This window comes from Felis catus, chromosome D4 (assembly GCF_018350175.1).
Source record: "Felis catus isolate Fca126 chromosome D4, F.catus_Fca126_mat1.0, whole genome shotgun sequence".
NCBI classification, from domain to species: domain Eukaryota; kingdom Metazoa; phylum Chordata; class Mammalia; order Carnivora; family Felidae; genus Felis; species Felis catus.
In genome coordinates, this window is record NC_058380.1 from 71,815,789 (window position 1) to 71,842,068 (window position 26,280).

The window sequence follows — 26,280 nt, forward strand, 5'->3', positions numbered from 1 at the left end:
AGCCAGATGCGGGGCTCGAACTCATGAACCATGAGATCATGACCTGAGGTGAAGTCAGAAGCTCAACCAACTGAGCCACCCAGGCACTCCAAAGAATATGTGTTTTTAATATATTGAGTTGAATCACATGAAACTATTGATACTCAACCACTGTGACCTAAAGAAATCACAATTTCAAAAGGTTAAGCCTAATAACCTTGTTTTCCAAAAATAAATAGCAATTTACATTTCTCTCTTTTAAAAAAAATGTTTATTTATTTATTTTTGAGAGAGCATGTGCGCATGAGCTTGGGGGAGGGGCAGAGAGCGAGGAGAGAGAAAATCCCAAGCAGGCCCCATGCCCTCAGTGCAGAGCCCAACTCGGGCTGATCTGCATGACTGTGAGATCATGAGACTTTGATCTCATGACTGTGAGATCATGAGCTCAGCCAAAATCAAGAGTCGCCACCGAGATGCCCCAGCAATTTACATTCCTACCATCAATGTATGTGAGCTTCTGTTACCTAAAGCCAATAATCAGGACTGGTGTTATTGTTGTATTCACTTTTTGCCAAACTGATCAGTGCAAATGAATTTATGCCCACAAACGGCTGAGATCTGATTTTATTCACATTTGTACCCTTGTACCTACCTGTAGTATCATTTAGAATATTTTTTCTTCCAAGTTACAGAGGACTCACATTGGCTTAAAAAATATGGCTCATGCGACTGAAAAGTGCAGAAGTAGAATGGGCTTCAGGGTTGGTCTGAATCAAGACCTGGCATATTTCATCCTTACCTACAGCTTTATGTGGCATCAGCATAATCCTAAAGCTTGCTTCCCTTATGGTAACAGAATGGCTGCAGCAGCTCCACTAACCTAAAGGAAAGAAAAATACCATGTCACAAAATTCCTAGCCAGAGTCCTCTACCTCTCATTGACTGAAATGTCTCTAAACCAATCTCTGGCCAATTAAAGACTGAAAAGCTTGGGCCTGGGTTACCCAAACCTATCATATGTCATCAGGGATAGGATTCCTCTTTTCCTTTTGCCAGGCTTTCAATTAACAAGGCACTGAAAGATTCAGAACTCCAAGAGAAAGCCTTCTCAGTTTTCAACATAAAATGGCATTAAGTAATAATCAGACGTTAGCGGTACAGTATTGTCAGTTTTGTAGGAAACCTTGTTTGTTGGCTTCGAAGGCTTTCAACAGAAGAATTGAAAGAAATCTGGGTGTCTCTGAGAAAGTATGTTGGATTTCTAGAACTGCCATAACAAAATACCATAGGTTGGGTGGCTCAAACAACAGAAATTTAGTTTTTCATGGTTATGGAGGCTGAAAGTCCAAGATCAAAGTGTTGGCAAGTTTGGTTTCTCCTGAGCCCATGCTTCGTGGCTTGCTGATGGCCACCTTCTTTCTGTGTCCTCACATAGTTTTTCTCTGTGTACACACATCCCTGCTGTGTCTCTCTTCTTTAAGAACACAGGTCATATTGGAGTAGAGCCCCACCTAAGAGTCTCAGTTGAATTTACTCATCTCTTTGAAGGTCCTGTCTCCAAATACAATCATGTAGATTAAAGCTCACTCATTTATGACTTCATTGAACTTTAATTACCTCTTTAAAGGTTCTATCTCCAAATACGATTTATTCTCAGGTACTGGGGTTGGGCTTCAATATATGAATTTTGGGGGAACACAGTTCAGCTCATAACAAAATGTATGTATGAAAAGTAGATGGATGCACACTGTGAGGTATACTGCAGCAATCAGAAGCACTGGGTTAGACGTACATAAAGCAACTTGGATGGATCCTAAAAACCCAATGCTGCCTAAGAAAAGAACATCATATGCCCCAACACAGTGGGGCATATAACTCAATATCATTTCTACAAATTAAAAGTATATGCCCAGAGGGGTGCCTGGTTGGCTCAGTCTATGGAACATGCAACTCTTGACCTTGGGGTTATGAATTTGAGTCCCACATTGAGTGTGGAGATTACTTAAAAACAAAATCTTAAAAAAATAAAAAATAAATACAAGTATAACCTCCAATATGCATTATGCAAGAACATTTACAAAAAAAGACAAACTATACATTAAACACACCACTCTAGGGGCGCCTGGGTGGCGCAGTCGGTTAAGCGTCCGACTTCAGCCAGGTCACGATCTCACGGTCTGTGAGTTCGAGCCCCGCGTCGGGCTCTGGGCTGATGGCTCAGAGCCTGGAGCCTGTTTCCGATTCTGTGTCTCCCTCTCTCTCTGCCCCTCCCCTGTTCGTGCTCTGTCTCTCTCTGTCCCAAAAATAAATAAACGTTGAAAAAAAAATTTTTTTTAAATAAATAAATAAACACACCACTCTAATTGTCTATAGTAGAAGGAGGAGAAGAGTAGAGGATGGGTCTTTTTTTAAGTACATAAATTAATGAGAGAGACAGAATTTTGGACAGACCAGTGGTGATGATACACTGTAAATTATGATGAGTATGAAGAACTCAACCCTCTGGCCCTGAGGTCCAAAATCAAATATGAACAGTGAAGAAATTAGGATACCTCTCTTCTTAGCAGGGTGACAGAAAGCTTTTCCCACAGTCCAGCTCCACAGACACAAGACAACCTATGTCCCTCTTTTTCCTCTAAAATATTTGGCCCATATTGTGACATCCAATTGCAACATATCCTTTCTGATTTGGGATGCAGAGAGTTTATGGTTTTCTCTATTACCCAACAGAAACATTGCAAAGTAACCAAAGTGGCAAGCATGTACAATTAATGGCAAAGAGCCAGATATAAACACTTAGAAAAATATTTCATGCTTGGTATTGCCTGTCCAATATCCACTTACCCCTCATTTTTCCTACAAACATATCCTAATTTTGTTCAGGGTAGCAGTGTGCCCAGTTAAAGAACTCTGCTTTCCAGATTCCCCTGCAGCTGGGGTTTTGACACAGTTCTAGTCAGTAAGATAGAAACAGAACTCTAATACCTAATGGGTAGGGCTTTTAGGAAAGTTATTGTTTTCCTGATTAAGATGAAAAGGGACAAACTTAATAGACATGATTTTTTTTTAAGTAAGCTCTAAGCCCAATGTGGGGCTTGAACTCACAACCCTGAGATCATGAGTCACATGCTCTACCAGCTGAGCCAGCCAGGTGCCCCCAGATATGCATCTTTTGTCCTTGGTCATTCTTCCTGCTTGGGATGTGGAGATACTGCCCAGTGGTACAACAAACATTTTGTGACTATGGAAGAAAGCCTTTCACTACAGACAGCAGTAGAAGAAGAGAAAAGGTGTCTGTTTTCCTGAGCAGTTGCAGAAGCTCTGGACTTTCTACCTTGGACTCCTTGTTATATGAAAAAAATAAATAAATAAAAAGGTTTTCAAGCCATTGTGATTTTGGTTTCTGGAACCACTGAATGCAGCCTTACATCTGGGGAATGGAACAAGATAAGCCTGTACCACCATGCTCCTGTCGTGAGAATTTATCAAGGCTATCTTTCTTCTAGATAAAGAGAGGACAATCATGACTATTGGTCAAGAAGCCCCTTCTGCCTGTGGGTTAGGGGTGAGAATTTCCAAAGCTTACCCAGCATGCAAGGACTAGATTTTGGGGAAATATCTGCAGTGCTCACTACATTATTAAACAAGATTGTTGAAAAGATTGTGACATGGGATATAAAGTACCAGCAAGTGGCAAGCCTCCAAAACACCTTCATTTCCCTCCCCTCTTCTCTATCTTGTTTTTTTTAAGCCATTAAAAAATACTTATTGACACCTTTTAGAATGGATAAAATAAAAGACAAGGAAAAAAAAAACAAGAAACAACAAGTGTTGATGAGGATGTGGAGAAAAAGGAACCCTCATGCACTGTTGGTAAGAATGTAAACTGGTGCAGCCACTGTGGAAAACAGTATGGAGGTTCCTCAAAAAATTAAAAATAGCAATATTATATGATCCAATGATTCCACTATTGGGCATTAATGAAAATAAAAACACAAACTTGAAAAGACAGATGCACCCCTACATTACTGCAGCATTATTTATAACCAAGACATAAAAGCAACCTAAGTGTCCATCAACAGATGAATGTACAAGGAAAACAGCACACATGTGCGCGCGTGCGCGCACACACACACACACACACACACACACACACACACCAGAATATTACACAGCCATAAAAAGGGATGTGATTGTGTCATTTGAGACAGCAAGGATAGACCTAGAGGGTATTATGCTAAGTGAAATAAGTCAGACCGAGAAAGACAAATACCATATGATTCCTTCCACTCACAAATGGAATCTAAAAAAATTGAATAAACAAAAAGCAGAATCAGAACTATAAATACAGAGAACAAATCAATGGTTGCTAGAAGGGAGGGAGGCGAGGATTGGGCAAAATGGGTGAAGGAGAGTGGGAGATATAAGCCTCCAGTTATGGAATGAATAAGTCATGGGAATAAAAAGCACAGCATAAGGAATAGAGTCAATCATATTGTAATAGTGATGTAATGGGACAGAGGTAGCTATACCTGTAGTGAACACAGCATAATGTATAAGGGTGTCAAATCACTAAGTTGTACAATGTAACACAGTATGTCAAGTATGCTCAAATTAAAAAAAAAATTACTTCTTGAGTACCTATTGTGAACAAAGCATGTTTCAGGTAAGGTACATCAGAGTTCAAAAATGAGAAAGACACTCTCTGATATTGAATATTGGAAAAGCTGATAAAATCACAAGTATGAAAAGTCTTTGTAAAGCAAATAAGAGTTATAGAAAAAAAGTGCCAGGAACAAAGTCTGCCTTGAACACTTACTTTCTTGACATTAAATGGAAGGTATGGATAAGAAGTGACCACTCTGGGCCAACCAGAATCTCTTTCTCAGTCAGTCATTGTGACTCAGGCTTATGAATGAAGTGAGTGTCATGATGATTCAGCTCAATCAAGGCTGTTACATCATCACACAGAGTTAGTTAGAATATGTCTTAAAGGATTAAGGAAGATTTTCCCTTACTTTGCTTTAGGACAAAATCTTACTCAATTCAGTGTTCTGATGTTAGGTTTCAAAGAGCTCTGATCTAGCGAGCTGAGGGAACACTCCACTTAAAACAATACAATCACATAAATAATAAGAGTATGTATCTGGGCAAATAATTCAGATAATACAGATGTGTAGAGCATAAAAAGCAAAAGCCGTTATCTGTTTCGTGGAAATTACTTGATGGCTTTCTATGGCAATGCACTTTAAAAACAGACAGACCTGTCTTCCCTTTCTTTTCTACAACTTCCATTGCATTGGTCCAGTGAGATAAGGCTTGTGAAATTATTAGAAAACTGGATAGTAATATTAGTCTCATAAGTGAAAGAATCCCTTAATAAACATAAGACACTATGTTTGGAGAGATAACAATTATGCCTCTTCCCACACAGAACTATGACGTGTGGCTGGTGCAGCACCAACTAGGAGCCTTTGGTATCTAGTATTTCTTTCTTCTTTTTAAATTAAAAAAAAATTATTTTAGAGAAAGAGATAGATTGAGAGCACAAGAGGAGGAGAGGGGCAGAGAGACAAAGAATCTTAAGCAGACTCCACACTCAGTGGGGAGCCCAACGTGGGGTTCAATCACACAACCCTGGGATCTTTTTTTTTTAATATAATTTATTTTCAAGTTAGCTAACACACAGCATAAACAGTGTGCTCTTGGCTTCAGGAGTAGATTTCCACGATTCATCACTTACATACAATAAACACCCAGTGCTCATCCCAACAAGTGCCCTCTTCAATGCCTATCACCCCCCCCCAAAGTTAGCCCCCAGCTTGTTCTCTGTATTTAAGAGTCTCTTATAGTTTGCCTCTCTGTTTGAAACTATTTCTTCCCCTTTCCTTCCCCCACGGTCTTCTGTTAAGTTTCTCAAATTCCACATATGAATAAAACATAGGATATCTGTCTTTTCTCTGACATTTCACTTAGAAATAATACCCTCCAGTTCCATATACATTGTTGCAAATGGCAAGAGTTCATTCTTTCTCATTGACGAGTAGTATTCCATTGTATATATAAACCACATCTTTTTTTATTTTATTTTTTATTTTTTATTATATGAAATTTATTGTCAAATTACTTTCCATACAACACCCAGTGCTCATCCCAAAAGATGCCCTCTTCAATGCCCATCACCTACCCTCCCCTCCCTCCCACCCCCCATCAACCCTCAGTTTGTTCTCAGTTTTTAAGAGTCTCTTATGCTTTGGCTCTCTCTCCCACTCTAACCTCTTTTTTTTTTTCTTTTTTTTTCCTTCCCCTCCCCCATGGGTTTCTGTTAAGTTTCTCAGGATCCACATAAGAGTGAAAACATATGCTATCTGTCTTTCTCTGTATGGCTTATTTCACTTAGCATAACACTCTCCAGTTCCATCCACCTTGCTACAAAGGGCCATATTTCATTCTTTCTCATTGCCACATAGTACTCCATTGTGTATATAAACCACAATTTCTTTATCCATTCATCAGTTGATGGACATTTAGGCTTTTTCCACAATTTGGCTATTCTTGAGAGTGCTGCTATAAACATTGGGGTACAAGTGCCCCTATGCATCAGGGTAAATTCCTAGCAGTGCTACTGCTGGGTCATAGGGTAGGTCTATTTTTAATTTTTTGAGGAACCTCCACACTGTTTCCCAGAGCAGCCGCACCAGTTTGCATTCCCACCAACAATGCAAGAGGGTTCTTGTTTCTCCACATCCTCTCCAGCATCTATAGTCTCCTGATTTGTTCATTTTGGCCACTCTGACTGGCATGAGGTGATATCTGAGTGTGGTTTTGATTTGTATTTTCCTGATGAGGAGCGACGTTGAGCATCTTTTCATGTGCCTGTTGGCCATCTGGATGTCTTCTTTAGAGAAGTGTCTATTCATATTTTCTGCCCATTTCTTCACTGGATTATTTGTTTTTCAGGTGTGGAGTTTGGTGAGCTCTTTATAGATTTTGGATACTAGCCCTTTGTCCGATATGTCATTTGCCAAATGTCAAATATCTTTTCCCATTCCATCAGTTGCCTTTTAGTTTTGTTGATTATTTCCTTTGCAGTGCAGAAGCTTTTTATCTTCATGAGATACCAATAGTTCATTTTTGCTTTTAATTCCCTTGCCTTTGGGGATGTGTCAAGTAAGAAATTGCTGTGGCTGAGGTCAGAGAGGTCTTTTCCTGCTTTCTCCTCTAGTGTTTTGATGGTTTCCTGTCTCACATTCAAGTCCTTTATCCATTTTGAGTTAATTTTTGTGAATGGTGTAAGAAAGTGGTCTAGTTTCATTCTTCTACATGTTGCTGTCCAGTTCTCCCAGCACCATTTGTTAAAGAGACTATCTTTTTTCCATTGGATATTCTTTCCTGCTTTGTCAAAGATGAGTTGGCCATACTTTTGTGGGTCTAGTTCTGGGATTTCTATTCTATTCCATTGGTCTATGTGTCTGTTTTTATGCCAATACCTTGCTGTCTTAATGATTACAGCTTTGTAGTAGAGGCGAAAGTCTGGGATTGTGATGCCTCCTGCTTTGGTCTTCTTCTTCAAAATTACTTTGGCTATTCGGGGCCTTTTGTGGTTCCATACAAATTTTAGGATTGCTTGTTCTAGCTTTGAGAAGAATGCCAGTGCAATTTTGATTGGGATTGCATTGAATGTGTAGATAGCTTTGGGTAGTATTGACATTTTAACAATATTTATTCTTCCAACCCATGAGCACGGAATGTTTTTCCATTTCTTTATATCTTCTTCAATTTCCCTCATAAGCTTTCTATAGTTTTCAGCATACAGATCTTTTACATCTTTGGTTAGATTTATTCCTAGGTATTTTATGCTTCTTGGTGCAATTGTGAATGGGATCAGTTTCTTTATTTGTCTTTCTGTTGCTTCATTATTAGTGTATAAGAATGCAACTAATTTCTGTACATTGATTTTGTATCCTGCGACTTTGCTAAATTCATGTAGCAGTTCTAGCAGACTTTTGGTGGAGTCTATCAGATTTTCCATGTATAATATCATGTCATCTGCAAAAAGCGAAAGCTTGACTTCATCTTTGCCAATTTTGATGCCTTTGATTTCCTTTTGTTGTCTCATTGCTGATGCTAGCACTTCCAACACTATGTTAAACAACAGCGGTGAGAGTGGACATCCCTGTCGTGTTCCTGATCTCAGGGGGAAAGCTCTCAGTTTTTCCTCATTGAGGATGATATTAGTTGTGGGCTTTTCATAAATGGCTTTTATGATGTTTAAGTATGTTCCTTCTACCCCAACTTTCTCGAGGGTTTTTATTAAGAAAGGATGCTGAATTTTGTCAAATGCTTTTTCTGCATCGATTGACAGGATCATATGGTTCTTATCTCTTCTTTCATTAATGTGATGTATCACATTGATTGATTTGCGAATGTTGAACCAGCCCTGCATCCCAGGAATGAATCCCACTTGATCATGGTGAATAATTCTTTTTATACGCTGTTGAATTCGATTTGCTAGTATCTTATTGAGAATTTTTGCATCCATATTCATCAGGGATATTGGCCTGTAGTTCTCTTTTTTTACTGGGTCTCTGTCTGGTTTAGGAATCAAAGTAATACTGGCTTCATAGAATGAGTCTGGAAGTTTTTCTTCCTTTTCTATTTTTTGGAATAGCTTGAGAAGAATAGTTATTATCTCTGCTTTAATTGTCTGGTAGAATACCCCAGGGAAGCCATCTGGTCCTGGACTCTTATTTGTTGGGAGATTTTTGATAACTGATTCAATTTCTTCGCTGGTTATGGGTCTGTTCAAGCTTTCTATGTCCTCCTGTTTGAGTTTTGGAAGTGTGTGGGTGTTTAGGAATTTGTCCATTTCTTCCAGGTTGTCCAGTTTGTTGGCATATAATTTTTCATAGTATTCCCTGATAATTGCTTGTGTTTCGGAGGGATTGGTTGTAATAATTCCATTTTCATTCATGATTTTATCTATTTGGGTCATCTCCCTTTTCTTTTTGAGAAGCATGACTAAAGGTTTATCAGTTTTGTTTATTTTTTCAAAAAGCCAACTCTTGGTTTCATTGATCTGCTCTACAGTTTTTTTAGACTCTATATTGTTTATTTCTGCTCTGATCTTTATTATTTCTCTTCTTCTGCTGGGTTTGGGGTGTCTTTGCTGTTCTGCTTCTATTTCCTTTAGGTGTGCTGTTAGATTTTGTATTTGGGATTTTTCTTGTTTCTTGAGATAGGCCTGGATTGCAATATATTTTCCTCTCAGGACTGCCTTCACTGCATCCCAAAGTGTTTGGATTGTTGTATTTTCATTTTCGTTTGTTTCCATATATTTTTTAATTTCTTCTCTAATTGCCTGGTTGACCCATTCATTCTTTAGTAGGGTGTTCTTTAACCTCCATGCTTTTGGAGGTTTTCCAGACTTTTCCCTGTGGTTGATTTCAAGTTTCATAGCATTGTGGTCTGAAAGTATGCATGGTATGATCTCAATTCTTCTATACTTATGAAGGGCTGTTTTGTGACCCAATATGTGATCTATCTTGGAAAATATTCCATGTGCACTCGAGAAGAAAGTATATTCTGTTGCTCTGGGATGCAGAGTTCTAAATATATCTGTCAAGTCCATCTGATCCAATGTATCATTCAGGGACCTTGTTTCTTTATTGACCATGTGTCTAGATGATCTATCCATTGCTGTGAGCGGGGTGTTCAGGTCCCCTGCAATTACCACATTCTTATCAATAAGGTTGCTTATGTTTGTGAGTAATTGTTTTATATATTTGGGGGCTTCTGTATTCGGTGCATAGACATTTATAATTGTTATTTCTTCTTGATGGCTAGACCCTGTAATTATTATATAATGCCCTTCTTCATCTCTTGCTACAGCCTTTAATTAATTAATTAATTAATTAATTTTTTTTAAATGTTTTATTTCTGAGACAGAGAGAGACAGAGCATGAGTGGGGGAGGGGCAGAGAGAGAGGGAGACACAGAATCTGAAGCAGGCTCCAGGCTCTGAGCGGTCAGCATAGAGCCTGATGTGAGGCTTGAACTCACAAACTGTGAGATCATGACCTGAGCCAAAGTCAGTGGCTCAACTGACTGAGCCACCCAGGCGCCGCAATTACAGCCTTTAATTTAAAGTCTAGTTTGTCTGATATAAGTATGGCTACTCCAGCTTTCTTTTGACTTCCAGTAGCATGATAAACAGTTCTCCATCCCCTCACTTTCAATCCGAAGGTGTCCTCAGGTCTAAAATGAGTCTCTTATAGACAGCAAATAGATGGGTCTTGTTTTTTTATCCATTCTGATACCCTGTGTCTTTTGGTTGACGCATTTAGTCCATTTACGTTCAGTGTTATTATAGAAAGATATGGGTTTAGAGTCATTGTGATGTCTGTAGGTTTCATGCTTGTAGTGATGTCTCTGGTACTTTGTCTCGCAGGATCCCCCTTAGGATCTCTTGTAGGGCTGGTTTAGTGGTGATGAATTCCTTCAGTTTTTGTTTGTTTGGGAAGACCTTTATCTCTCCTTCTATTCTAAATGACAGACTTGCTGGATAAAGGATTCTCGGCTGCATATTTTTTCTGTTCATCACATTGAAGATTTCCTGTCATTCCTTTCTGGCCTGCCAAGTTTCAGTAGAGAGATCCGTCACGAGTCTTATCGGTCTCCATTTATATGTTAGAGCACGTTTATCCCTAGCTGCTTTCAGAATTTTTTCTTTATCCTTGTATTTTGCCAGTTTCACTATGATATGTCATGCAGAAGATCGATTCAAGTTACGTCTGAAGGGAGTTCTCTGTGCCTCTTGGATTTCAATGCCTTTTTCCTTCCCCAGTTCAGGGAAGTTCTCAGCTATTATTTCTTCAAGTACCCCTTCAGCACCTTTCCCTCTCTCTTCCTCCTCTGGAATACCAATTATGCATAGATTATTTCTCTTTAGTGCATCACTTAGTTCTCTAATTTTCCCCTCATACTCCTCGATTTTTTTATCTCTCTTTTTCTCAGCTTCTTCTTTTTCCATAACCTTATCTTCTAGTTCACCTATTCTGTCCTCTGCCTCTTCAATCGAGCCGTGGTCATCTCCATTTTATTTTGCAGCTCGTTAATAGCATTTTTTAGCTCCTCCTGGCTGTTCCTTAGTCCCTTGATCTCTGTAGCAATAGATTCTCTGCTGTCCTTTATACTGTTTTCAAGCCCAGCGATTAATTTTATGACTATTATTCTAAATTCACTCTCTGTTATATTGTTTAAATAGTTTTTGATCAGTTCATTAGCTGTCATTATTTCCTGGAGGTTTTTTTGAGGGGAATTCTTCCGTTTCGTCATTTTGGATAGTCCCTGGAGCGGTGCGGAACTGCGGGGCACTTCCCCTGTGCTGTCTTGAATAACTTGCATTGGTGCGGGGCCACAGTCAGACCTGATGTCTGCCCCCAGCCCACCGCTGGGGCCACAGTCAGACTGGTGTGTACCTTCTCTTCACCTCTCTAAGGGGCGGGATTCACTGTGGGGTGGCATGGCCCATCTGGGCTACTTGCACATTGCCAGGCTTGTGGTGCTGGGGATCTGGCATATTAGCTGGGGTGGATCGGCAAGGTGCACAGGGGCAGGAGGGGCAGGCTCAGCTTGCTTATCCTTCGGTGATCCGCTTTGGGAGGGGCCCTGCAGCACCGGAAAAAACACATCATCTTTATCCATTCATCAGTTGATGGACTTTTGGGTTCTTTCCATAATTTGGCTATTTTTTTTTAACGTTTATTTATTTTTGAGACAGAGAGAGACAGAGCATAAACAGGGGAGGGTCAGAGAGAGAGGGAGACACAGAATCTGAAACAGGCTGCAGGCTCTGAGCGGTCAGCACAGAGCCCGACTCGGGGCTCGAACTCATGGGCCATGAGATCATGACCTGAGCCGAAGTCAGATGCTTAACCGACCAAGCCACCCAGGTGCCCCATTTGGCTATTGTTGATAGCACTGCTATGAACATTGGGGTATGTGTGCCCCTATGAATCAGCACTCCTGTATCCTTTGGATAAATTCCTAGTAGTGCTATTTTAATTTTTTTTTTACTGTATCTCCTAATGTTTGTTTGTTTGTTTGTTTATATTTATTTTTAATATGAAATTTATTGGCCAATTGGTTTCCATCCAGTGCTCATCTCAACAGGTGCCCTCCTCAAAGCCTATCACACACTTTCCCCTCCCTCCCACTCCCCATCAACCCTCAGTTTGTTCTCAGTTTTTAAGAGTCTCTTATGGTTTGCCTCCTTCCCTCTCTGTAACTTTTTTCCCCCCTCCCCTCCCCCATGGCCTTCTGTTAAGTTTCTCAGGATCCACATAAGAGTGAAAACATATGCTATCTGTCTTTCTCTGTATGACTTATTTCACTTAGCATCACACTCTCCAGTTCCATCCACGTTGCTACAAAAGGCCAGATTTCATTCTTTCTCATTGCCAAGTAGTATTCCATTGTATATATAAACCACAACTTCTTTATCCATTCATCAGTTGATGGACATGTAGGCTCTTTCCATAATTTGGTTATTCTTGAGAGTGCTGCAATAAACATTGGGGTACAAGTGCCCCTATGCATCAGCCCTCCTGTATCCCTTGGGTAAATTCCTAGCAGTGCTATTGCTGGGTCATAGGGTAGATCTATTTTTAATTTTTTGAGGAACCTCCACACTGTTTTCCAGAGCAGCTGCACCAGTTTGCATTCCCACCAACAATGCAAGAGGGTTCCTGTTTCTCCACATCCTCTCCAGCATCTGTAGTCTCCTGACTTGTTCATTTTAGCCACTCTGACTGGCGTGAGGTGATATCTGAGTGTGGTTTTGATTTGTATTTTCCTGATGAGGAGCGACGTTGAGCATCTTTTCACGTGCCTGTTGGCCATCTGGATGTCTTCTTTTTTTTTTTTAATTTTTTTTTTTCAACGTTTATTTTTGGGACAGAGAGAGATAGAGCATGAACGGGGGAGGGGCAGAGAGAGAGGGAGACACAGAATCGGAAACAGGCTCCAGGCTCTGAGCCATCAGCCCAGAGCCTGATGCGGGGCTCGAACTCACGGACCGTGAGATCGTGACCTGGCTGAAGTCGGACGCTTAACCGACTGCGCCACCCAGGTGCCCCATGGATGTCTTCTTTAGAGAAGTGTCTTTTCATGTCTTCTGTCCATTTCTTCACTGGATTATTTGTTTTTCGGGTGTGGAGTTTGGTGAGGTCTTTATAGATTTTGGATACTAGCCCTTTATCCAATATGTCATTTACAAATATCTTTTCCCATTCCATCAGTTGCCTTTTAGTTTTGTTGATTATTTCCTTTGCAGTGCAGAAGCTTTTTATCTTCATGAGATACCAATAGTTCATTTTTGCTTTTAATTCCCTTGCCTTTGGGGATGTGTCAAGTAAGAAATTGCTGTGGCTGAGGTCAGAGAGGTTTTTTTTTCCTGCTTTCTCCTCTAGGGTTTTGATGGTTTCCTGTCTCACATTCAGGTCCTTCGTCCATTTTGAGTTAATTTTTGTGAATGGCGTAAGAAAGTGGTCTAGTTTCATTCTTCTGCATGTTGCTGTCCAGTTCTCCCAGCACCATTTGTTAAAGAGACTATCTTTTTTCCATTGGATATTCTTTCCTGCTTTGTCAAAGATTAGTTGGCCATAAATCTTTGGGTCCAATTCTGGAGTCTATATTCTATTCCATTGGTCTTCTATTTTTAATTTTTTTGGAACCTCCACACTGTTTTCCAGAGTGGCTGCACCAGTTTGCATTCCCACCAACAGTGCAAGAGGGTTTCCATTTCTCCACATCCTCGTCAGGAGCTCTTGTTTCCTGAGTTGTTCATTTTAGCCACTTTGACTGGAGTGAGGTGGTATCTCAGTGTGGTTTTCATTTGTATTTCCCTGATGATGAGCGATGTTGAGCATCTTTTCATGTATGTGTTGGCCATCTGGATGTCTTCTTTGGAGAAGTGTCTATTCATGTGTTCTGCCCATTTCTTCACTGGATTATTTGTTTTTATTATTTATTTTATTATTTGTTAAGTTCTTTATAGATTTTGGATACTAACCCTTTATCCGATATGTCATTTGAAAATATCTTCTCCCATTCTGTCGGTCGCCTTTTAGTTTTGTTGATTGTTTCCTTTGCTGTGCAGAAGCTTTTTATCTTCATGAGATCTCAATAGTTCATTTTTGCTTTTATTTTCCTTGCCTTTGGAGATGTGTCGAGTAAGAAGTTGCTGCAGCTGAGGTCAAAGAGGTTATGGCCTGTTTTCTCCTCTAGGGTTTTGATGGTTTCCTGTCTCACATTTAGATCTTTCATCCATTTTGAGTTTATTTTTCACAACCCTGGGATCTTGACCTGAGCTGAAATCAAGAGTCAGATATTCAACTGACTGAGCCACACAGGCACCCCAGTATCTAGTATTTATAATCCTCATAACAGTCCAGAGAAGCAAATATTATTATTATCTTCCTCAGAAGCCTAAAGAACCTGAAGTTCTAAGAGGTGAAATCAGTTAGACAAGCTCACAGAGCTAGTCAGTAGGAGGGTTGAGATTTGAATCCGAGTTAACATGCTCCAAAGCCCTGCACTTTTCACTCTTCCATGTTACCTACCAATATAAGTGAGATGGATTCCTCCTGTAGGCAAGAACAAACGTGGGAAAGATCACACTTATGGGATCTCTGTATACAACTATTAGTAATGTTATTTCGTACATACAAATATACTTGTCTTGGAATGTCACTCTCTCATCTTGGTTTCCTCTCTTAGTCCCTCTTCCCACCTTCCTCTCCACTTGGCTGGTGTCTGATGTAATTCCGTGGCAGAGCTCCTTTCTGTCGCATGAAGGCTGTGGCTGGGACTGGGACAGAGAAAATACAAAACGAACCTGAAATACCTTTTGGTACCAGTAAGTAAGAAAACACATAAAATATGATGGGAACAAAAAAGGACATGGAACATGTTAAAAGGATACAGAACCATCTTAAAGGAGCTTCCCTTGGCCAATTCTAAGACAATTTGAGCATCAAAACAAGTAATGAAATTGACAGATTAGCACCCATATGATTAAAAATAACGATTAATACATTAGTCGAATTAACATATTTTATTGCCCATAAAATAAGTTTCCATGAGTTTATAAATGTAGAAGCAAAGAAAGATCTTCGTTGGAGCACCCGGGTGGCTCAGTCAGTTAAGCATCTGACTCTTGATTTCCACTCAGGTCATGATCTCGAGGTTTGTGGAATTGAGACCTGGCTTGGGCTCTGTGCTGACGGCATGGAGCCTGCTCGGGATTCTTTCTCTCCCTCTCTCTCTCAAAATAAATAAATAAACTTAAAAAAAGAGAGAGAGAAAGATCTTCTTTATAGTAAGAATGTAAATGTGGTTGGGGGGCACCTGGGTGGTTCAGTCGGTTGAGCGTTCCACTTTGGCTCAGGTCATGATCTCACTGTTTGCAGATTTGAGCCCTGCATCAGACTCTGTGCTCACAGCTCAGAGCCTGGAGCCTGCCTGCTTCAGATTCTGTGTCTCCCTCTCTCTCTCTCTGCCCCTCTCCCACTCATGGTCTGTCTGTCTGTCTCTCTCTCTCTCTCTCTCTCTCAAAAATAAATAACATTAAAAATTTTTAAAAATAAATGTGGTTGGAACGACAAAATTAGAATGTCACCATTCTGCAACCATCGTATTAATCATTGGTTCAGGCAAAAATCATGGAAGCTAAAACAAATAGGTGAAAGTTTGTTTCAGAAAAGAATACACCTAAAAGTTTCTCTTCACACATTATTTATTAGGGGAAAAGGTAACTTTACAGTATAAAAACCTGGCAGATAAGTGGCCAAAGTTAACATTAACAATAATGAGACAGATGTTATCTTGTTCTTTCTGATATCATCCACTGAGAAGGACCTTGCATCGGTTCTGTGGTATCCTGACAGAAATGCATACCTGGAGTTAATTATGAGGAAACAGAAAACTCAAATGGAAAGAAGGCCTTCTACAAAATAATTCGCTTGTGATCTTCAAAAGTGTCCAGGTCATGGAAGTCAAGGAAAGCCTGAAAGATTGACTTTCTAGATCAAAGAAGACTAAGAGACATGACACTTAGATGCAGTGCAGGAAACTGGGTTGGAATGGGGATTGCAAGACAGCTCTAACTGCATGATAGAAACAGCTGGTGAGATCTGAATATGTACTATTGGTTAGAACAGGAGCTGGCAAACAGTGTATGACCCTCTGGTCAAATCCGGCCTACAATTTTTATATAGCTGGCAAGCAAAAAATGGTTTTAACATTTTTAAAAATTATGGAAAAGAACCACAAAACATAAAGTTTATCATCTAAGTCATTTTTAAGTTCCATAGTGTTAACTATATTCACGTTATTGTGCAACAGATCTCTAGAACTATTTTTGGAAAACTAAAACTCCATACCCTCCAAATGACAAAACCCCATTGCCATCTCCCCCTAGCCCTTGGTACCCACAAGTTTATTTTTTATGTCTACAAATTTGACCTCTTTAGATGTCTTGCGTGAGTGAAGTCACATAGCTTTTGTCTTTTTGTGATGTGCTTATTTCACGTAGCATAATTTTCTTTTTAAAAACTTAAAAAATATTTTTTTAATGTTTTGTTTTATTTATTTCTGAGATAGAGACAGAGCATGAGTGGAGGAGGGGCAGAGAGAGGGAGACACAGAATCAGAAGCAGGCTCCAGGCTGTCAGCACACAGCCCGATGCGGGGCCCAAACCCACAAACCGCAAGATCATGACCCGAGCTTAGCCGACTGAGCCACCCAGGTGCCCCATCTTTTAAAAAACTTTTTAAAGTTCTTATGTATTTATTTTGAGAAAGAGAGTGAGCATGGGAGGGGCAGAGAGAGAGAGAGGACAGAGAGAGAGAGAATCCCAAGCAGTCTCCACATTCAGCACGGAGCTGGGTTTCCTAAGCTCAGAGTTCCTCTGCTGTGATATACTGCACTGCACATGCAGTATTCACCTGGGCTCCCCTATGTTGCCCCTGTGGGCTAGGGTGGGGTGCAGGTGGGGAGCCAATGTGAACATGAACTTCATGCTGCTTGCTGGGCTATAAATAATAAAGTCCTTTGTCTCTGACCAAGGAGTCTGTGTCTTCTGCCATCATCTGTGAAACTGTGGCAGGCTAACTTGCTAGCTTGCAAAGGAAGGTAAAAATCTCAACCCCTTCACGGTTCCTGACAATTACAAAGTACAAAAGCATGCAGTCATATATAAGGAAGCACAATTTGGCAAACAAAAGTGATAAAAAGTAATTTCATTTTTCACTCCTATCTCTAAATGAATATTTAAAGGATTCAATTCATAATTATCTTACTGTACAACCATGGCACCATCCAGCTTCTTCCACATACAATTATGGTCCCCATCTTATCTCCTGATTTGAAGGATACTCCAAATGACCCATGGAATCTAAATCTATCTGGCCATTATCCAAAATCACTGATCGGTGGCCAAGGGGTAGAGTAAAGAGTGTTTTAAGAGAACTGGCATTTCTGAACTCCCTCCAATATCTCGACTGACCCCTTCCTCATTGATTCTGGTGTGTGATGCACAATTCCTAGTATCTTCTTCCCAAACACCCAACTTCAGAGCAACTATATAGTTTTGTCCCTGTTACTTCTCAGTCCACTCAGTACCAGTGACATCCTGATGGCTGACCCAGGCCTAAAAGAAATACAACTCACCAAGAAGGACAGCTAGGAAACCCTGAGTGTGTGAGTGTGTGTGTGTGTGTGTGTGTGTGTGTGTGTGTGTGTCAAACACTATTAGAACAATGATTAGTGGTACTAGCTCCAGACAGAAAACCTAAGTGGTGGACACTGCCTGGTTCTTCCATCATGATTTACATATCTTCCAGCCTGAAGGAGGAGCACAGTTACTTGAGTTCTCTCAACATGATGGAAGTTGGGGGCACCTGGGTGGCTCAGTCAGTTAAGTGTCTGACTCTTGATTGTGGCTCAGGTCATGATCTCACGGTTGGTAAATTCAGCCCCATGGCAGGCTCTGTGCTGACAGTGCGGAGCCTGCTTGGGATTCTCTCCCTTCCTCCCTCTCTGCCCCTCCCCTGCTTGCACTCTCTTTCTGTCTCTCAAAATGAATAAACATTTTCTTTAAATGATGAAAGTTGTCAGACCAAAGCCCTTTGGATCCCAGTGTATTTACTCTGTCTTTTACCATTCTTTGTCACGCCAAGTTTAACGAGGGCACAGAATAGATAACAAGAGAATGTTGTTCCGGAGAGGCTGGACTCCTGGTAAGTCCCAGTACACAGAGGATGGCTGTGGGGATGGATCACCAGAGCCTTGCCCCTCCTAATGTGATCCCTTGATCAGCAGCATCAGCACCAGCTGTGAGCTTGTTAGAAATGCAGAATTTCAGGTCCCACTTCAGACTTACTGATTCAGAAACTACATTTTCAACAAGATTCTTGGATGATTCAGATGCATATTGTACAGACTGAGAAGTATTGCGTTAAAGCCTTCTATGTGGGAAACCCTACATAGAAGGGTTTGTTTGTTAATGATGACCCATTAACAATGATGACCTGGGTGTGAGACAGAGTGTGTGTAATCTAAATGGCCTTGTAGCCCCTAATACTCTTCACACATCATTGTGGGTTTTGCTCCATCATCCCAGGAAATGTCTCCCAATCCTGTCTGGCATTCTGAAGCCATGTAATCTGTTCTGGGGTCTCTGATTGCTATCTCCTTATCTTGTACTGGGTATCATCTCCCTGATGCTTAGCTGTCTGCTCCACCCAATTCCACCTTTCATCCTCACCTCCACATGGCCATGGGACAATCTCATCCTGCCTGCATCCCACAAGCCCCATGTTAGCCCTCCCAAATTCTGCTTGTGTGGGAGTGGGGTTTAATGACACACACCCACCTCCCTGCTAGAGTTCTACACGCCCAGCTAGAAGCCTTTGGCCAGGAAAAAGTGAATCAGTAAGAAAGTGGTCTATAGGAGCACCTGGCAGCTCAGTCAGTTGAGTATCTGACTCTTGATTTCAGCTCAGGTCATGATTCCAGAATCGTGGGATTGAGCCCTACATTAGGCTAGAGCGTGGAGCCTACTTGGGACTCAATCTCTCTCTCTCTCTCTCTCTCTCTCTCTCTCTCTCTCTCTCTCTCTTTCCCTCCCTCTACCCCTATCTCCTGCTTGTGTTTGCTCTCGAAAATTAAAAACAAACTGTCTATGGTCTTTGATCTTTCTGGAAGGCTTGGGAGAAGAAACATCTCTTGGCTGGGTCCCATAGCAGAGGCTAAGGGCTCTGGCTAGACACTTCTGGGCATGTTTGTTTTGGCTGAGGCTGAAATGCAATGCTGGTGTTTGCTACTGCCTTCACTACACTTGTCAGGCTTCGTGAAAAGCCCCTTGACGGGAAAGGAACAAGGAATGAGGCGTTGGCAGAGTCGGCAGGGCATAAAGCTCAATTTTAATAACCTATGGGTTCTTTTATTTATGTGCTTTTCTTTCCCTGGTTTTGACATTCTGACTTTTAATTACCATTATCATAGTGGGTATGAATTTTAGTCCAACTTAGTTCAGGTAAGATTCCAAGGTTCTTCACTATAATTACTGCCTAGCAAATGCCTTCAGCTTCCTTGCTTTTCTCTTCCTTTATCAGTCACCTTGGCATAATACTAACCCTGAGTAAAAATGATTGCCTTTTTCACATCTGCTCATGAACAGCTAAACATTACTGGAGAAAACCACACAACCACTGGTTTGGCTCAACCCCACCCAACAATCCCAGTCATTCTCCAGTAAATTTGCTTTCTCACACAGTGTGATAACAATTTCATATTTTCACTTCTGTTCTCAAGTCTTATCCCTTAAGAGATAATCTTACCTTAGGTTTCATTAAGAAAATAGAAACCATTAGATCAGAGACCTTGACTTTTCATGGTCAAAGTTACAAATTTCTCTGCATGTGTACACATCTTCCCTTTTCTTCCTCTGATGATGGGGGAAGCCATCTCCTCCTACTGAAGGTTCATGAACTTGGATTGCATCCCTTCTAACTTCTTAGGCTACTTAGGTTATTTCTTTTCTCCCGCATAATCAACCTCTTTTGTATCAACTAGAGTACTTTCGACAACAAATAAAAAGGCAAAAACCCCTTGTAGACTAAAGGCTCTCAAATTTATATCCCCTCCTTCCACTCAGGAGCCATCCATATCTGAGTGGGTACTATGCTAATTAGTAAATTCATATGTCCTTAAACTTCCCATGTAAAACCTTACCATGGAGAATATTTCTGAAGTGACTGTTTACCTAAGTTTACACATTATTTCGACAAAAAGTAAATAGATATATGTTTGTACATCGGAAATGTTTTTCCTCCCTTTAAAAACAGAGCCAATGCCAGTGTTTAAATTATATGTTTGGTGCAAAATCCTCGTAACCACCATCCTGTTATGAAGCATGCCAGGGAATGGGTGCTAGAACTGTGTTTAGCTTTCCCCTCTTGTCTATGCAACCAATCAGGTTTCGTTTCCCTTATTAGATGCTTGTTTTTAAAAGGTGCTTCATTCAAGAATTCTGAGGGAAGGCTAAGAAAAACAGAAACCATTGTAAATTATGGGGTTTATCCATCAGACATTTATAACAAACTGTGCAGGAATGGGTAGCATCCTCTAGTGGACAATTTGGAACTGGCATCAGTCTCTGTTGGGTGCTTTGGAACCAGTTAGAGGTACAGGGCCAGGTTGAGTTCTCTCCAGAATTTCTGCTCAATGAGATTTTATCTGTGGTTTCCTGGTGGTCAGCAAATACACAACAGGCTTCTGTCTTCCTGATGACCTAGCAGGTCCAGGATATAAGCCCAGTAAGAGTGGGGTGTGTGTGGTGTGTAATTTTTGTCCTTGCCTTCAATAAGAATAACAGAGGAGGGGAGAATTGTAAAATGAGTTTCTCCACATTAGTGACTGAGTGGGCTAAATAGTTAAAAGGCAAATGGATGTTTAAAAAAGCAAGAATTAATACAGTCAGATACTAACACTCTCCCATTCTTCAAGTGGGTGGCTGGTAGAAGAGATAAGGAAGAAACAGATATTAATTTTTAAAAAGATAGGCATATGTAAAGAAAACAAGAGAGAGGGTATATTCATACGAGTCTGACAAAATTTAAAAATGGGTTTGGCAATGAAATTGGTGGTGTTCTGACTCCATAAATCACCTCACTCACATGACCAGACCTCTGGGCTAACAGATATGACCAAAATGAAGTTCAAGAGCAATGCTGGTTTTGAGTTAGCCTTTTTTTTTTTTTTTTTTGCCTTCCTAGTTTTAGAACATTCTTAAAAATCTTTTAAAAAGATCTTATAGTACCAATTCCTTTCCTTAGAAGTATAGAGAACTTTAAAACACTATAATATCCCAAGTTGTATATAGAATGGTTGTTTTTCAACCATTTATTGATTTGGGGGTATGTAGGTGTAACTTTTGTTCACTCAATTCAAGTCAACTTTTGGGCCAAGCAATTCAATGTAAGTGTGAAAAAAAGTATGCTCAATTTGAATGGGAAGACCTTTTAAAAGTCTTATACCAGAAATTATAACAAGGTTTTCTCTCACTTCAGGTGACTTTTGGCCAGACTGACCAGTAGTCATCTAGCATAGTGGTACAAATGTCATCTATCTGGGAGTGTGAATTACAACACCCCACTGCTCTAGTTGGACAGTGTAGATCCACTAGGCTAAAATCCATGGTTAGAGCAGTTTCTTATCTTTACTGTTTCACCATTGGAGACACAGAAAAAGCCAATCGACTCTAAATTATTTTACCCAGATTATTCACCTGGTAGATGAATCAATTTGTGCATCAGTTGAAATGTATTTATTGAATGCTAATTACATAAAGACACTAAAAGAATACAAAGAATTAGAAGGCATGGCCTTAGTGGCTTCTTTTTAAAGTTAATTTTTATTTTGAGGAGGGGAGGGGCAGAGAGAGAGGGAGAGAGAAAGAATCCCAGGCAGGCTCTGCACTGACTGATCTCATGAACCATGAGATCATGACCTGAGCCAAAGTCAGGCGCTTAAGTGACTGAGTCACCCAGGTGTCCCCTTAGTGTTTTTTAATTTTTTTTCCCAACGTTTATTTATTTTTGGGACAGAGAGAGACAGAGTATGAAAGGGGAAGGGCAGAGAGAGAGGGAGACACAGAATCGGAAACAGGCTCCAGGCTCTGAGCCATCAGCCCAGAGCCTGACGCGGGGCTCGAACTCACGGACCGCGAGATCGTGACCTGGCTGAAGTCGGACGCTTAACCGACTGCGCCACCCAGGCGCCCCCCCTTAGTGTTTTTTAATAGAATTTTTTTTTAATTCTTAAAATTTTTTTTTTAATGTTGATTTTTGAGAGAGAGAGAAAGACAGAGAGTGAGCAGGTGAGGGGCAGAGAGGGTGACACAGAATCTGAAGCAGGGTTCAGGCTTTGAGCTGTCAGCACAGAGTCAGATGTGGGGCTAGAACTCATGAACCATGAGATCATGACCTGAGCCAAAGTTGGATGCTTAACCAACTGAGTCACCCAGGCACCCCTTTAATAGACTTAAAAAACATTTTTTTTTAACATTTATTTATTATTGAGAGACAGAGAGACACAGAGCATGTGCAGGGGAGGGGCCGAGAGATGGAGAGACACAGAATCTGAAGCAGGCTCCAGGCTCTGAGCTGTCAGCACAGAGCCCGACACGGGGCTCAAACTCACAAACCGCGAGATCATGACCCGAGCTGAAGTCGGATGCTTAACCGACAGAGCCACCCAGGCGCCCCTAATAGACGTTTTCAAAGAGCGATTTTAGGTTCACAGCAAGACTGAGAAGAAGGTACAGAGATTTCCCATATGGCCCTTGCCCCCACATATGCATAGCCTCCCTTATTTTTAACATCTTCTACCAGAGTGGTACATTGGTTACAATTAAGGAGCCTACATTGACACATCATAATCGCCCCAAATGCAGTTTATACTAGTGTTCATTATTGGTGTTGTACATTCTATTTGTTTGGACAAATGTATAATGACATGTACTTGTCATTACAGTGTCATACAGAACATTTTCACTGCCCTAAAAATTTTCTGTGTTCTGCCTTTTCATCCCTCCCTCTTGCCTGGCAACCACTGATCTTTTTACTGTCTCCATATATAGTTTTGCCTTTTCCAGAATGTCATATAGCTGGAATCATACAATATGTAGCCTTTTAAGATTGGCTTTTTTCACTTAGTGATAGGCATCTAAGCTTCCTCTATGACTTTTCATGGCTTGACAGCTCATTTCTTTGTAATACTAAATAATGTTCCATTGTCTGGAGGTACTTCAGTTTATCCATTTCACCTGCGGAAGGACAGCTTGGTACTTCCAGGTTTGGGCAAGTACTTCTATAAACATACTTTGGGCAAGGCTTCTATAAACATCTATGTGCAGGTTTTTGTGTGGACATAAATTTCCACTTCCTTTGGGTAAATACCAAGGAGTGCAATTGCTGGATTATATGGTAAGAGTATACTTAGTGCAGTGTTTTTTTTTTTTTTTTAATGTTTATTTATTTTTGAGAGAGAGAGAGAGAGAGAGAGAGAGAGAGAGAGAGAGACAGAGCGCAAGTGGGGGAAGGGCAGAGAGAGAGGGAGACACAGAATTGGAAACAGGCTCCAGGCTCTGAGCCATCAGCCCAGAGCCTGACGCGGGGCTCAAACTCCCGGACCGCAAGATCGTGACCTGGCTGAAGTTGGACGCTTAACCAACTGCGCCACCCAGGCGCCCCAGATTCTGGCCATTCTAATTGGTATGTAGTGATATCTCATTGTTGTTTTGTTTTGTATTTCCTTGATGACATATGATGCAGAGCATCTTTTCATATACTAATTTTACATTGATATACTTTGGTGAGATGTCAAGATCTTTGGCCCACCTTTTAATCAGGTTATCTGTTCTCTCATTGTTGAGTGTTTTATTTTTTTAAGATTTTTATTTTTAATCAATCTCTACACCCAATGTAGGGCTCAAATTCACAACCCCGAGATCAAGAGTTGCATGCTCCTCTGACTGAGCCAGCCAGGCACCCCTCTCTTTGTTTAGTTTTAAGAGTTCTTTGTATATTTTGGATAACAGTCCTTCATCAGATGTGTCTTTTGCAAATATTTTCTCTCAGTTTGTGGCTCATCCATTCTCTTGAGCTTGCCTTTCACAGAGCATAAGTTTTTAATTTTAATGAAGTGTAGCTTATCAATTATCTCTTTCATGGATCGCATCTTTGGTGTCGTATTTTTTAAGTCACCACCATACTCCAGTTGACTTAGCTTTTTAAACCATAATTTCATTTTTTAAATATATGTGAATTAAGGCATTTCTTCCTCCACTTTGAAGGGAGTGATTTAAATTTTGAGACTTTCTGCTATGTGTGTAAATTAATTATGCTTGTATTTATAAAATTTCAAATGTTACTTTTATTTTTTTTTAAGTTAATTTATTTATTTTGAGAGACAGAGTGAGAGTGAGAGCACAAGTGGGGTAGGGGCAGAGAGAGGGAAAGAGAATTCCAAGTAGGCTCCATGCTGTAAGTGCAGAGCCCAATGTGGGGCTCAAACCCATGAACCGTGAGATCATTACCTGAGCTGAGATCAAGAGTTGGAGGCTTAACCAACTGAGCCACCAAGGCGTCCCTCAAATGTTACTTTTAATAGAGACTTACATTTTGGAACAAGTTTGTGTGCTTATTCCAAATGTAACAAGTTAACATCAAGTGAAATAAAGTTTATGGAAGTCTCAAGACCATGCTGACGCTATAAAATCAATTGTGTTCCATATGACTTTCCACTGTGGTTTATGAAAACCTAGAAATGATGTAGAGTTCAATCTCAATTACCAGAATCCTAAATACAGTTGTCATCAAGTTGCTAATCACAAACTTGGTTAGCCTATGAACCTACTAACTCATTGAAGTCATTTGGCAAAGGGTTATCTGTGAAGAAATCACTATTTACCATGCTTAGTATTTCTCCTTTCATATACCTTAGGAAGAAATTCAAGGTACAGATAATTGGTCTGTAGAAACTACATCTCAAAATTCCATCTGTGATCATCTAATATTGAACTTTGGACTATAATAAGTGGAACCAAAGGCCAGAGTTTAAGTAATAAGGATATTTTGGCTTAAGATATTATTACTCAGATAGGTTATAGTGGTCAACCAAACCTACCCAGATGATTTTTCTGATTTATTGAACATGTTTTTACCTAAGCAGTTGAGTCACAGGAAATAACAGCCTCAAACCCCCAAAATTTGATGACTTTTCAGTTTCCTTCATATTTACATAAACACCAATCTTGGCGTTTTATATATTTCTAGGAACTTTTGCATCTCATCCAAATTTTCCAATTTACTACCCATATAGGAGTTTTCCTGATATTTTATTCCAGATTCTGATTCATGGAGTTTCCTATAGTGAGAGAGAAGAAGTGAGACATAGGTGGGTCAACACTTTTAGAGCACCTTTTTCACCTCTCTGAGTAGGGTAATTCTTACCAGGATGTAGCCCCCTGACCCTTGTCTGGCCTGGCTTTTTGTGACCCTCCTTGGCTGCCCTCTGGTTTGCCTTCCCTTCCCTCAGAGTTCTAACCCTGGATTAGGGATACTCCTTCATGGTGCCAGCCATAGTGACTAAAAGGGGGCTAAAGAGAGCTCTAAGGGGGTACAGAGCAAAAGAAGTAGTAAATGCATTGCATGCTTTAACAGATACAGCATTTCTTTTTGGGGTGATGAAAAGTTCTGGAACTAGATCATGGAAATGGCTGTAGGCCACTGTTAAGGTACTTAATGCCATTGAATTGTACATTTTATTTATTTATTTATTTATTTTAAAATGTTTATTTATTTTTGAAATAAAGAGAGAGCAGGTAAGCAAGCAGGGGAGGCACAGAGAGAGAGAGATGGAGACAGAGGATCCAAAGCAGGCTCTGTGCTGTCAGTGCAGAGCCTGATGCCGGGCTTGAACCCACGAATGTGAGATCATGACATGAGCCAAAGTCGGATGCTTAACCAACTGAGCCACCCAGGTGCCCTATTTTAATTTTATTTTTTAATTTAATTAATTCATTTTAAGTAATCTCTACACTCAACATGGTGTTCAAACTCATGGCCCTGAGATCAAGAGTCGCATGCTCTTCCGACTGAGCCAGCCAGGTGCCCCTGAACTGTACATTTTAAAAATGGTCCAGATGGTAAATTTTATGTGTATTTTACCTC

General features: G+C 40.4%; 1 non-coding gene across 1 annotated transcript; it reads right to left on the reverse strand.

The window, feature by feature from the left end:
- Positions 1-3,059: 3,059 nt before the first annotated feature.
- TRNAM-CAU lies at positions 3,060-3,132 on the reverse strand. The gene has a single exon. It is a non-coding gene; the product is annotated as a tRNA-Met (tRNA).
- Between the last annotated feature and the right edge of the window lie 23,148 nt (positions 3,133-26,280).